Consider the following 15,836-nt stretch of genomic DNA (forward strand, 5'->3'; position numbering starts at 1 on the left):
TTGTTCCCTCGGTGTTCCGGCTACCGGATCTTGCGCCTCAGAAGGAGGCAGCTTGTGCAGTGCAGAACTGTTATGATAAGGTAATTCAGTACCACAATGGACATAGAGGTCAGAGCACATACAGTGACCTGACAATAACCCAAAAACAAAGAACGAGCTCTGAGACGTTGGAACTCTGCTGACCGCAATCCCTAATCCTCTCCAACCACACTAGAGGCAGCCGTGGATTGCGCCTAACGCTCCCTATGCAACTCGGCACAGCCTGAGAAACTAGCTAGCCTGAAGATAGAAAATAAGCCTACCTTGCCTCAGAGAAATACCCCAAAGGAAAAGGCAGCCCCCACATATAATGACTGTGAGTTAAGATGAAAAGACAAACGTAGAGATGAAATAGATTTAGCAAAGTGAGGCCCGACTTTCTGAACAGAGCGAGGATAGGAAAGGTAACTTTGCGGTCAACACAAAACCCTACAAAAACCACGCAAAGGGGGCAAAAAGACCCTCCATACCGAACTAACGGCACGGAGGTACACCCTCTGCGTCCCAGAGCTTCCAGCAAGCAGGAAAAAACAAATAGACAAGCTGGACAGAAAAATACAGCAAACAAAATAGCAAAGCGGAACTTAGCTATGCAGAGCAGCAGGCCACAGGAACGATCCAGGAGGAAACAGGTCCAATACTAGAACATTGACTGGAGGCCAGGATCAAAGCACTAGCTGGAGTTAAATAGAGCAGCACCTAACGACTTCACCACATCACCTGAGGAAGGAAACTCAGAAGCCGCAGTACCACTTTCCTCCACCAACGGAAGCTCACAGAGAGAATCAGCCGAAGTACCACTTGTGACCACAGGAGGGAGCTCTGCCACAGAATTCACAACAGTACCCCCCCCTTGAGGAGGGGTCACCGAACCCTCACCAGAGCCCCCAGGACGACCAGGATGAGCCATATGAAAGGCACGAACAAGATCGGGAGCATGGACATCAGAGGCAAAGACCCAGGAATTATCTTCCTGAGCATAACCCTTCCACTTAACCAGATACTGGAGTTTCCGTCTTGAAACACGAGAATCCAAAATCTTCTCCACAATATACTCCAACTCCCCCCTCCACCAAAACCGGGGCAGGAGGATCAACAGATGGAACCATAGGTGCCACGTATCTCCGCAACAATGACCTATGGAATACGTTATGTATGGAAAAAGAATCTGGAAGGGTCAGACGAAAAGACACAGGATTATGAACCTCAGAAATCCTATACGGACCAATGAAACGAGGTTTAAACTTAGGAGAGGAAACCTTCATAGGAATATGACGAGAAGATAACTAAACCAAATCCCCAACACGAAGTCGGGGACCCACACAGCGTCTGCGATTAGCGAAACGTTGAGCCTTCTCCTGGGACAAGGTCAAATTGTCCACTACATGAGTCCAAATCTGCTGCAACCTGTCCACCACAGTATCCACACCAGGACAGTCCGAAGACTCAACCTGCCCTGAAGAGAAACGAGGATGGAACCCAGAATTGCAGAAAAACGGCGAAACCAAGGTAGCCGAGCTGGCCCGATTATTTAGGGCGAACTCAGCCAAAGGCAAAAAGGACACCCAGTCATCCTGATCAGCAGAAACAAAGCATCTCAGATATGTTTCCAAGGTCTGATTGGTTCGTTCGATCTGGCCATTAGTCTGAGGATGGAAAGCCGAGGAAAAAGACAAGTCAATGCCCATCCTACCACAAAAGGCTCGCCAAAACCTCGAAACAAACTGGGAACCTCTGTCAGAAACTATATTCTCTGGAATGCCATGTAAACGAACCACATGCTGGAAGAACAATGGCACCAAATCAGAGGAGGAAGGTAATTTAGACAAGGGTACCAAATGGACCATCTTAGAGAAGCGATCACAGACCACCCAAATAACTGACATCTTTTGAGAGACGGGAAGATCTGAAATAAAATCCATAGAGATATGTGTCCAAGGCCTCTTCGGGACCGGCAAGGGCAAAAGCAACCCACTGGCAGGAGAACAGCAGGGCTTAGCCCGAGCACAAATCCCACAGGACTGCACAAAAGTACGCACATCCCGCGACAGAGATGGCCACCAAAAGGATCTAGCCACTAACTCTCTGGTACCAAAGATTCCAGGATGACCAGCCAACACCGAACAATGAACCTCAGAGATAACTTTATTCATCCACCTATCAGGGACAAACAGTTTCTCCGCTGGGCAACGATCAGGTTTATTAGCCTGAAATTTTTGCAGCACCCGCCGCAAATCAGGGGAGATGGCAGACACAATTACTCCCTCTTTGAGGATACCCGCCGGCTCAGATAAACCCGGAGAGTCGGGCACAAAACTCCTAGACAGAGCATCCGCCTTCACATTTTTAGAGCCCGGAAGGTACGAAATCACAAAGTCAAAACGGGCAAAAAACAGCGACCAACGAGCCTGTCTAGGATTCAACCGCTTGGCGGACTCGAGATAAGTCAAGTTCTTATGATCAGTCAAGACCACCACGCGATGCTTAGCTCCTTCAAGCCAATGACGCCACTCCTCGAATGCCCACTTCATGGCCAGCAACTCTCGATTGCCCACATCATAATTTCGCTCAGCAGGCGAAAACTTCCTGGAAAAGAAGGCGCATGGTTTCATCACCGAGCAATCAGAACTTCTTTGCGACAAAACAGCCCCTGCTCCAATCTCAGAAGCATCAACCTCGACCTGGAACGGAAGCGAAACATCTGGTTGACACAACACAGGGGCAGAAGAAAAACGACACTTCAACTCTTGAAAAGCTTCCACAGCAGCAGAAGACCAATTGACCACATCAGCACCCTTCTTGGTCAAATCGGTCAATGGTTTAACAATACTAGAAAAATTGCAAATGAAGCAACGATAAAAATTAGCAAAGCCCAGGAACTTTTGCAGACTTTTCAGAGATGTCGGCTGAGTCCAATCATGGATGGCTTGGACCTTAACAGGGTCATCTCGATAGTAGAAGGGGAAAAGATGAACCCCAAAAATGAAACCTTCTGAACACCAAAGAGACACTTTGATCCCTTCACAAACAAAGAATTAGCACGCAGGACCTGAAACACCGTTCTGACCTGCTTCACATGAGTCTCCCAATCATCCGAGAAGATCAAAATGTCATCCAAGTACACAATCAGGAATTTATCCAGGTACTCTCGGAAGATGTCATGCATAAAGGACTGAAACACTGATGGAGCATTGGCAAGTCCGAATGGCATTACTAGATACTCAAAATGGCCCTCGGGCGTATTAAATGCAGTTTTCCATTCATCGCCTCGCTTAATACGCACAAGATTATACGCACCACGAAGATCTTGGTGAACCAACTAGCCCCCTTAATCCGAGCAAACAAATCAGATAACAACGGCAAGGGGTACTGAAATTTAACCGTGATCTTATTTAGAAGGCGGTAATCTATACAAGGTCTCAGTGAACCATCCTTCTTGGCTACAAAAAAGAACCCTGCTCCTAATGGCGACGATGACGGGCGAATATGCCCCTTCTCCAAGGACTCCTTCACATAACTCCACATAGCGGCGTGCTCAGGCACAGATAAATTAAACAGTCGACCTTTTGGGAATTTACTACCAGGAATCAAATCGATAGCACAATCACAATCCCTATGCGGAGGTAGGGTATCGGACTTGGGCTCATCAAATACATCCCGGTAATCAGACAAGAACTCTGGAACCTCAGAAGGGGTGGATGACGAAATAGTCAGAAATGGGACATCACCATGTACCCCCTGACAACCCCAGCTGGACACAGACATGGATTTCCAATCTAATACTGGATTATGGACTTGTAGCCATGGCAACCCCAACACGACCACATCATGCAGATTATGCAACACCAGAAAGCGAATAACCTCCTGATGTGCAGGAGCCATGCACATGGTCAGCTGGGTCCAGTACTGAGGCTTATTCTTGGCCAAAGGTGTAGCATCAATTCCTCTCAATGGAATAGGACACTGCAAGGGCTCCAAGAAAAACTCACAACGCCTAGCATACTCCAAGTCCATCAAATTCAGGGCAGCGCCTGAATCCACAAATGCCATGACAGAATACGATGACAAAGAGCAGATCAAGGTAACGGACAGAAGAAATTTTGACTGTACCGTACCAATGGTGGCAGACCTAGCGAACCGCTTAGTGCGCTTAGGACAATCAGAGATAGCATGAGTGGAATCACCACAGTAGAAACACAGCCCATTCAGACGTCTGTGTTCTTGCCGTTCAACTCTGGTCAAAGTCCTATCGCACTGCATAGGCTCAGGTTTAAGCTCAGGTAATACCGCCAAATGGTGCACAGAGTTACGCTCACGCAAGCGTCGACCGATCTGAATGGCCAAAGACATAGACTCATTCAGACCAGCAGGCATAGGAAATCCCACCATGACATCCTTAAGGGCTTCAGAGAGACCTTTTCTGAAAATAGCTGCGAGCGCACCTTCATTCCATTGAGTGAGTACGGACCACTTTCTAAATTTCTGACAATATACCTCTATCTCATCCTGACCCTGACACAGAGCCAGCAAATTTTTCTCTGCCTGATCCACTGAATTAGGTTCATCGTACAGCAATCCGAGCGCCAGGAAAAACGCATCGATATTACTTAATGCAGGATCTCCTGACGCAAGAGAAAATGCCCAGTCCTGAGGGTCGCCACGTAAAATAGAAATAATGATCCTAACTTGTTGAACTGGGTCACCAGAGGAGCGAGGTTTCAAAGCCAGAAATAGTTTACAATTATTTTTGAAACTCAGAAATTTAGTTCTATCTCCAAAAAACAAATCAGGAATAGGAATTCTCGGTTCTAACATAGAATTCTGAACCACAAAGTCTTGAATATTTTGTACTCTTGCCGTGAGCTGATCCACACATGAAGACAGACCTTTAATGTCCATTGCTACACCTGTGTCCTGAACCACCCAAATGTCTAGGGGAAAAAAAAGGCAAAACACAGTGCAGAGAAAAAAAAATGGTCTCAGAACTTCTTTTTTCCCTCTATTGAGAATCATTAGTACTTTGGGCCTCCAGTACTGTTATGATAAGGTAATTCAGTACCACAATGGACATAGAGGTCAGAGCACATACAGTGACCTGACAATAACCCAAAAACAAAGAACGAGCTCTGAGACGTGGGAACTCTGCTGACCGCAATCCCTAATCCTCTCCAACCACACTAGAGGCAGCCGTGGATTGCGCCTAACGCTCCCTATGCAACTCGGCACAGCCTGAGAAACTAGCTAGCCTGAAGATAGAAAATAAGCCTACCCTGCCTCCGAGAAATACCCCAAAGGAAAAGGCAGCCCCCACATATAATGACTGTGAGTTAAGATAAAAAGAGAAACGTAGAGATGAAATAGATTTAGCAAAGTGAGGCCTGACTTTCTGAACAGAGCGAGGATAGGAAAGGTAACTTTGCGGTCAACACAAAACCCTACAAAAACCACGCAAAGGGGGCAAAAAGACCCTCCGTACCAAACTATCGGCAAGGAGGTACATCCTCTGCGTCCCAGAGCTTCCAGCAAGCAGGAAAAAACAAATAGACAAGCTGGACAGAAAAATACAGCAAACAAAATAGCAAAGCTGAACTTAGCTATGCAGAGCAGCAGGCCACAGGAACGATCCAGGAGGAAACAGGTCCAATACTAGAACATTGACTGGAGGCCAGGATCAAAGCACTAGGTGGAGTTAAATAGAGCAGCACCTAACGACTTCACCACATCACCTGAGGAAGGAAACTCAGAAGCCGCAGTACCACTTTCCTCCACCAACAGAAGCTCACAGAGAGAATCAGCCGAAGTACCACTTGTGACCACAGGAGGGAGCTCTGCCACAGAATTCACAGCACAGAACTCCTTCTGGTTTCTCTCTCCTTTTGCTATGACTTCTTTTCACTCTCTACAATAGAGTTCTCTGTTCATGTCCTTTCTTAGGAACTGCCGCATGTGGGGCAGGCGCAGCTCCGTGACCTTCTGTCTGGGCCTCTGACAGGCTCCCACCCCTGCCAGGGACCAACTACCTGAGCCGAAGCTCAGCCAGCAATTGCCTAACTTCCTATCCAGGCCACCAGTTTTACCTAAATGTGAAGAGTGCCCTAATAAATAGGAGCATAGCTCCCCCTGGTGGACTGGAGTGTGAAATGTGTTTTATGTTTGTGGTACCTGGTAAAGAGATCTCCTTTATTGCCTCCAAATGTAACATCACTCCCCCCTAGAGGAGAATGATATTACTGTAACGACCAGGACCCTGGGGCGCTGCACACTCTGGGACAAAGAAATTTTTTTTCATTCTCCAGCAAGATGGTGCCGCCGGCGCCTGCACAATAGTAGCAATCAGATCTCTATACACACCAATAGCTGCTACTGCGCAGGCACGGCAGGTGCCATTTTAAAATTTTTCTTTTTTTTTTTTTTACACTTGTTCAATAACGTCAAGAATACTTATTAACTAGACACTAAACATGCGATTATGCTACAGTGCATGTGCCACATTGGCACTTGCCTGCAGAAGCGTTTTTTTCTTTTATTCTTCAGTATGTACAGGTATTCATTCTGAAAACTAGGAGGCAGGTCACTGAGGGATCAGTGACCTGTCAGCACTCTACATTATGAGTACCTAATCAGAGTTCCACATGCTCTCCTCCAGGTCCACCACGCAGCACGGGCATATCATTAACACAAAACTGAAAATAAAGATTAAAAAGCCACAAGATGGATTTCATCAACCAAGGTATCATTTTAATCAGTATAACGGCGCCGACCTGACACTGTGTGTAGGTTACTTTGCACAATCCTGCTGACAGGTTCCCTTTAACTTTTCACAATAACACTAATTTTAATCATGGGTGCCCCAACTTTTACATTCCACTGTATGTTGCTATTTTCTGCAGGTAGGCAGGCAATATGGTTGAAACCTTGGGGCTTAGATATCCTTCTTAAAGCCTCCTTCTGTACAATAGAATTTGAACCAGAGTTCTTAAATCCCCATTATATATCAGGTAAAAATCATCCAAACGTGACAATTTTGGCAGGATTAGTTAACTATTTAATATGTAAGTCAAGTGCCATGTTAAGTCAAGCGGTTGATTGGAATTCATTCAGCATATTTTTTTGATTGGCGGGGAGATAAGTAACGCACTGAGGGGTAGGGGGATGCAGTTTAAAGAAAAACACAAAACACTAACAGCGGCGCCTGCAACGCAAGAGCTCTGCTCGGCTCCTTACGGTAATTTTAACAAGACACAGGATACTTCCGGCCTACACCCTGTTGGTGGACGGTGTCATTCAGGGGACGTCGGGTTCCCACTGTTATATCAGATAGAGGAGGATACGGCGGCTGCAGTGGATGGGGAACCTGGATTAGGTGAGTGTAAGCTTTTTTAAATTTATATTATATTATTTGCCCACTGAATGGTTGGCTGTGGGGACATCATATTATATGGGAAGATATTATACCACGACTGTGGAGACAACGTAATATATAGGGGGCTATGGGGGACATTATACCTGAGCTATAGGGACATTATATTATATGGGGTGCAGTGAGGAACATACAATTTGGGCTGTGGGGACATTATACTGGGAACTGCTTGGAATGTTATACTTTGGGCTGTTGGGATATCATATTTTATAGGGGTCTGTGGGGGACAATATAGTGGAGGCTGTGGAGACATTATACTGTATAGGGAACTGTGGTAACTATACTCTATAGGGGGCTGTGGTGACCATACTGTATTGGGGGCTGTGTGGGATATTATACTGGAGGTTATGGTGACCATACTGTATATGGTGTTGTGGATGACATTATACAGGGGGCTGTGGAGGACTTTATACTGTATATGGGACTGTGATGATGACCATATTGTATAGGGGGCTGTGGTTGACATAATAATGGGGAGCTGTGGTGAACCTGATACTGTATACTGGGTAGCTGTTGTGCATATTTAACTGTATTTATGACCATCAAAATGCATAGGGGAGCAGTGTGAGGAAGGGGAACAGTTTGTATTGGGCACTGTGGTGTGCAGTATGAGGGCATAGTGTGAAGAGTCTATATGGAGATCGGGCAGTGTGAAATGAGGGCACATTATACAAAGGTTAGCATGGCAGAAAGACAGTGTGGAGGTGTAGGGGAGTACAGGGCCGGTTTGCTGTATCCCCAAACTAAGTTCTCTTTGCCCTGTAACCGCTCTTTTAAACAGTAGTTGGACAGGTGTAGGGTGTTGCGCTGTGGAGTTTGTGCTTTACTCACCTGTCATTTGAGAGTACTTGTTACCTCCTCGTCCATGGGACCAGATCCGGCTACAGACAGGAGACCTTAGGTCCAGTTTAACAGGTTCAGCTTTACTGTACAATTACACATGGCTGCAGAATACAGATTGAGACAGAGTCCATTTTTGGTGATGTTCCCTTTGTCCTGTGGACTTTCAGTCCTTTCCCAACCTGCCCCTGCCTGAACCTTCACAGTTGGTACCCAGCGAACATTGTCCTCACAGGGGACACAGAGATATGACACTCAATACCTCTTCCGGCCCTAGTTCCAAGACTGCCCCGGTGTCCTAACGAACCTTCAGATGTATCCTCATAGTGTTGGGAGACTTGGCACTGACAGAATCGTCTCGCCACTGCTGCATCTACTGACTTAGAACCTATTTACACTGTAATGTCTAGCCTTCCTCTGAACTCCACTCACACACCTGAGTCACCTGAGTGAACGTTACTGACTAGAAGCAGGAAATGCTTCCCCTATTAACTGATCTAAAACCTCACAACTAATGGGATAATCCTTCGTGTTAATTATATGCTATTGTGGCACCCCTAGGGGTATTTGCCACAAAAATAGTTACTGACAGTAAGTACAAATACTAAAATAGCAAGACTGCACTACCACCTCCGGCCAGAAGGGGGAGCTCCAGAGACTCCCCTTGATCCATTCTGGTCTGAGAGAAGAAATGGCAGTTGGGCTAAGGAGCTGATAGTGAGAGGTCATACAGCTGAATTTCTAACAGCCCTATGACGGTTTCCAGGCCCAAATCACCGGCCTGAGGAGAAGAGGGATAGAGAAAAAGGACATTGTGAGAACCGGGTAGCATTAATCACTACCCAGAACAGGCGCAAAGACGGATACCGGATCCGTGGCTGTATTCATTATATATAATACAGCAACCGGAAAAACGTGAGGTGATATCAGCTTCACTAGGGTCGGATGCAGCAACAGACACAGAGTTCAGCGGTACTCCCAGAGGGGGTAAACCGATAAAAGGACTCGGGTTGCCCGTCGAACCAGGACCCGGAGGGGACAGATTGGGCCGGCAGCCAGTTCACATACAGCAGCAGGGCCACACAGAAATTGCGCACAATAAGAGGCGAAGACCCCGGCAGGGTCAAAGTAACTCAGAGTTCCCATACAGACTCCGGTGACAGGACTGGTTGTAAATCCTTTTATGTTAAAGTAAACTGGTTAAACGTTTCAGTGCCTCAGTCTTTCATTTGGACAATAGCCATCTATCCAGGATTGGGATCATCACCGCTGGGAGAACCTGCTGCTGATCAAGTAAGTGCCTGTCCCCTCATGATACCCCTTACACTGTGCATTGCCTGAGGCCACAGCACCGGGTCAAGCCACCCGTGACATCCCCCTCAAGAGACAGACTCCATTGGTCCGGTGCTGGGTATCCCGGTCTCCTGGGCGTCACAATTGGCGTCACGAACAGGATCTAGCCAGCCCGTATACCGGGTATTGTGTGCCGTGATTGGAGCCCAAAACTGTGAAAACTGGGATGAAAAATCTTGAAAATTGACTTTATTAAAGAAAAATCCATTCCCCATTGAAAACTATTGAAAGTGACTTTTCCCCATTGGTTATAATGGAGTAAAGATGGCCGCCATCCCCTGAGGTAATCACTTCATAACCGTTAGGCACGAGACTGTTAATTGAGCTATGCCATCACCTGAGCCCCAGTCTAACTGAAAAACTTCAGAATCCGCCATTACAGAGCGCGGTGGGTGGGAGCAGCAGGGGGCGTGTCATTGTGGGCGGCACCAAGCTGAGCGCTCTGACATCAGAGCAAGGGGAAAATCGATCCTGCTGCACAGCGGAACGAATCTACACTATCCCGACGGAAGCGGAGGACCGGAAGGGTCCGGATTAACTAAGGGGGCACAGTATGTCGCAGCACGGAGACGCCGCAGCACTCGGCAACGCTAATGCAGCTGAAAGACAGAGTGTCAATAGAGAGTCCGGCAGCGCAGCGGTGCAAGGAGTGGCGCCCATCATGCCGGTACTGATGCCATATACCCCGGGTGGCCCATGGCTTCCAATGTATGAAGGTGAGCCTAATACCCTTGACGATTTCAGAGAAAAGATGCTGGCCCATTTTGACATGTTCCCTGTGGGTGAAGTTCAGCGTGTTAGTCTCCTGATGATGCAGTTAAGTGGCCATGCTAAGCGAGAAGTCACAGCATGGGCAGCTGATCTAAAAGGCACTGTTGAACGCATATTTGCTGGATTAAAAGCTACATTTGAAACCACGGCCAGCAGCAAAGCTAAAATACGATTCTTTAGTTGCAAACAAAAAGCTAATGAGGGTGTGAGAGACTTTGCCTTAAACCTGCAGGAAGCCCTTAAATCACTTACACTGGCTGAACCCATTTTTAACACCGGAGCGGATAAACTGCTAAGAGATCAATTTATTGAGGGACTCTACACCCCTTCTCACCGGGGGCATGTGAGCATGCTTGTTTTTAAGAACCCTGAATTGACATTTGCCCAATTAAAGGAGAGCGCTATACGTCTCCAGCTGGCAGAGGCACCTCGGGATCAGGATCCTGCGCAACCCATGGCAGAGGCACCTCAACAACAGGGAGTGCCAGTGACATCAGCTATGTCTGGGGCCATTGCTAAGCCCCTGGGGCCCAGTACTAATGAGGCTCTTCAACAAAAGCTTGACTCTTTAGCTGATGTTGTTGCTTCAATGGCTAAAACCATGCAGGAGATGAGAGGACACAAGATGGAGTTGGCAAACTGTAGAGAGGATGTTCCATGGATGAGACCCCGGAGATACCCGACATGGAGAGGACGACCCCGCGACCGCTACCAACCGGATGGACAGCCCATTTGCCGCCGTTGCCAGCAGCCGGGCCACTTTGCACGAGATTGTGATTTAAACGGGAATCCCCTGGGAATGCGGGCCGCTTCGCAGGAATGAACTTTCAAGGCCCAACACCCTGGCACGACAGGTACATCGGAGGACGACCCATTATCCCTATCGTGCTGGACGGAATTCCCCTCAACGCTTTGCTGGACACAGGTTCCCAGATTTCATCTATACCGTATATCCTTTATAAGAGGTACTGGGCTGATGCAGATATTGATAAAGGGCCCTCTGATGTTGAACTAGATATATGGGCCAGTAATGGTAAGTTGGTACCGAAACTAGGATTCAGGGAGATGACCATAAAGATTGGTAAAGTAGAACTGAAGAAACAGGGTATAATTGTTGTTGATGTTGACCGGCGGAACTGTGAACCAACTGTATTGATAGGAATGAATGTGTTAGAGAACTGCTTTTCCGAAGTCATTTCTGTCTTACAGCAAATTGCTGAAACTGCCCAATCCTGCCAGCAGAGAGTTCTCCGGAGGGAAATAAAAGTATTGATGTTAAGGCAACAGGTAGAAGTTGCAGGTGGAGAAATCGGCAGTGTGAGGGTAAGTGATCCAACGTCTATTGTAATCCCACCAAAAACAGAAATGCTGGTATGGTGTAGAGCAGCCATTGGTACTAAGGGACGAGATTATCAAGCCTTAATAGAACCAGTGTACACCGACAGCAGGCCCACTATACTCACAGCACGAGGGATAGTCGAGGTACACCGGGGACGAGTGCCGGTACGACTTTTGAACTGTGGAGAGGAAGAGGTCACTTTGCCAAGGTATGCTACAATGGCAAAGCTATATACTGTTGACAACAATGCCATCACAACCATTGAGCCCTTAGAACCAACCTGTCAGGTGGAAGGCAATGGCTCAGATGGAGAAATGGAGGATTGGTGCCAACAGCTACACGTGGGCATAAATTCAACACCTACCCATCAAAAACAAGGGGTGTATAGGCTAGTGACGGAATATGAACAAGTCTTCAGTAAACACCCATTGGACTTCGGACGGATAGAAGGGGTAGAACACACAATCCCCACCGGTGACCATCCCCCAATAAAAGAAAGATATAGACCCATACCGCCCGCTCACTATCAATGTGCAAAAGATATGCTGAGGGAAATGAAACAGGCCGGGGTAATAAGAGACAGCTGTAGCCCCTGGGCGGCCCCTCTAGTGATTGTCAAAAAAAAGGACGGAACCATGAGAATGTGCGTAGACTACCGGAAGATTAATAACATCACCCATAAAGACGCCTACCCCTTGCCTAGGATAGAAGAGTCCTTAACTGCTTTGAAATCTGCTAATTATTTTTCCACCTTAGACTTAACAAGCGGGTATTGGCAAGTCCCTGTGGCTGAGAGAGATAAGGAAAAGACGGCATTCACCACACCAATGGGTCTATGTGAATTTAATCGCATGCCATTCGGACTCTGCAACGCATCCGGTACCTTCCAGCGGCTGATGGAATGCTGCCTCGGACACAAGAACTTCGAGACCGTCCTCCTGTACCTAGATGATGTGATCGTCTACTCAAAGACTTACGAACAACACTTAATAGACCTGGCAGAAGTGTTCGAAGCCTTATCCAGGTATGGCATGAAAGTCAAGCCATCCAAATGTCACCTTCTCAAGCCAAAGGTACAGTACCTGGGACACATCGTGAGTTCGGAGGGAGTAGCACCAGATCCCGAGAAAATAAGCGCCATAAGGGATTGGCCAAGACCTACTAGCGCAAAAGAAGTGAGACAATTCCTGGGATTGGTGGGTTACTATCGCAGATTTATAAAAGGATTTACCAAGTTGGCAGCACCCTTGCAAGACACCTTGGTAGGGCAGACGAAGAAACCTTCAAACCGAAACCCTCCTTTTCAGTGGAACGACGAAAGGGAAGACTCCTTTGAACAACTAAAGAAGGCACTAACCGGAGAAGAGGTTCTGGCATACCCAGATTACCATAAACCTTTCATCCTCTACACCGATGCCAGTAATGTGGGACTAGGAGCGGTGCTGTCACAAAAGCAAGAAGGTCGGGAGAAAGTCATCGCCTTTGCAAGTAGAAAGCTCCGGCCTACTGAAAGAAATTCTGAAAATTACAGCTCCTTCAAATTGGAACTACTGGCAGTAGTTTGGGCTGTGACGGAGCGTTTCAAACACTATCTGGCCGCTGCAGAATTTATTGTCTATACTGACAACAATCCGTTGACCCACCTGGACACAGCCAAATTAGGTGCGTTAGAACAGCGATGGATAGCCCGGTTATCTAATTACAACTTCATAATCAAGTATCGAGCAGGTCGCAAGAATGGAAATGCCGATGCCCTATCCCGGATGCCACACTTGAGAGATGTAGAAGAGGAAACGGGGGAGCTTGAAGAAATTGAACTACCAGCCTTCCATCGTCCCAAGGCAAAACATCATCAGTCAAGTACCTATCAGAAACAACAAGAGGTGAATTTTAATCCGTTAGCACACCATAGATGGGCTGACACCCAAGACAGCAATCCGGCTGTGAAGTTGGTGAAGGAACTGTTGACTGAGCAAAGTGCATATCCCTATGAGGATGCCCCAGAAGAGACGCATCAACTCTGGAAAGAGAGAGGCAAAATGTTCCTGTATCAAGGGAAGCTCTGTAGAAGATACACCAATCCGAAAACACATGAATTGGTTTGGCAGATTATTGTGCCTAAACAAGATGTGAAGATGGTCCTCGAAGCTTACCATAATGGTGCTGGTCACTTCGGTTGGAAAAAGTTAGAAGTACTTCTAAGAGAAAGATTTTATTGGGTCGGGATGAGAAAATCAATTGAACAGTGGTGCAGAAATTGTGGCCCGTGTAACCTCAGAAGAAACGATCAAAAGAACCAAAGAGCACCACTGCAGCCCATAATCACCAAACAACCACTTGAACTTGTAGCCATGGACCACGTGAAGTTGACACCAAGCCGGTCCGGCTATGTCTATGCCTTGACCATCGTGGACCATTATTCACGTTTCTTGGTAGTAGTACCCGTAAAAGATCTGACAGCAAAAACAGCAGCCAAAGCGTTCCAAACGTACTTTTGTAGACCCCATGGATATCCGGAACAGGTTCTCACCGACCAAGGTACAGCCTTTGAATCAGAGATCTTCAGAGAATTCTGTAATATGTATGGTTGCAAAAAGATCCGGACGACGGCCTATCATCCACAAACAAACGGCTTATGCGAGAAGATGAACCATATTGTAATAGACCTACTAAAGACTTTACCTGAGACAGAAAGGAATCAATGGCCAGAGAAATTGCCTGACTTGGTGGATCTGTATAATCATGTCCCGGTGAGCTCCACCAACTGCACCCCAGCTTACCTTATGCGTGCAAGACCCGGCCAATTACCAATCGATCTAGAAATGGGAATTCTGAAACCAGACGCAGAAGTTCAAGACTCCAATTGGGATATCATACGGCAAAAGCAGTATCGCCAAGTGCAAGAGAGTGTGGAAAGAAGCCTTCAGCAAACTAGAGAAAGACAAGAGCGAACTTTCAACCAGAATGCTCTAGCGACCCCATTAAGACCGGGTGACCAACAAGAGTGGATAATCCTAAAATGTGTCTCATTAGCAAAAACGGAGGCTTAACCTCTGTACTAGTGTCAAGAGACAATCTTAAATTATGTCCGGAAGCATTGAAAGAGCCAGACGTTGTCCAGCCAGAACCAGAAGTTATTCAACCCATACAGGTTCAACCAGTAAAGGAAAAAGAAGAGGAAGTGTATCACACCTGTATAGGAGACTTTCCCAAAACCCTACTAACATACCATGGTGCAGTAGTGGTTCCCATGGTGGCCTTTTACCCAACACCGAACCCAATACCAGAAGTCCCAAGACAGGAAGAGGCTGACCCCGTACTACAGGAGGTTCCAGGCCAGGAAGAACAGATTCCTGGTCAGAGTAATCCCATTCACGGTGGACTTGCCAACTCCATAGTCGTGGAATTATCTTTAGCAGAGCTGGCAGATACTACATCTGCAGTAGACAGTAGTACACCACATGAAGAGACACCGCTATTACGTAGATCACAGCGTAGTACCCATGGTCAATTACTGGCCAGGTATGCAGATTACCAACTATAAAGCTCATAATGTGAATTGTATATATGTTATGCCGTATATAGTTAAACAGAAAATGTAGTATAGTCATTGCTATCAGTCTGCAACGTTTAAGCCCAGTGCCTACAGAGACTTGTCTGTATGAACTTATTGCATATTCTTGAACTTTTTATCAGCCCGGAGGCACTAAATCAAAGCTCCGGAAAGACTGCTTTTTGAACTTTGCTTTTTGCTCTTTTTGAACTTTCTTTAGACTTTATATTGATAACTCCGTTGGAAAAATGGAACTAAATTCCTGGACACTAAGTACAGTGCCGTTCCTAATACCTTCAAGGATAGAACTGTATTAATGGACGCTATTTGAAGTGACTTTTTACAGAACTCTATTTTTGTTTCCTTGAGTGGTTTTTGTAACTTTTCATTTTTAAGACTCTGTACATATTAATTGTTATTTCAAAATGTTATTGTCCCACAGTCCCGGAGTACTGTTCTTAACTAAGGGGGAATGTGGCACCCCTAGGGGTATTTGCCACAAAAATAGTTACTGACAGTAA

This window comes from Ranitomeya imitator, chromosome 1 (assembly GCF_032444005.1).
Source record: "Ranitomeya imitator isolate aRanImi1 chromosome 1, aRanImi1.pri, whole genome shotgun sequence".
NCBI classification, from domain to species: Eukaryota; Metazoa; Chordata; class Amphibia; order Anura; family Dendrobatidae; genus Ranitomeya; species Ranitomeya imitator.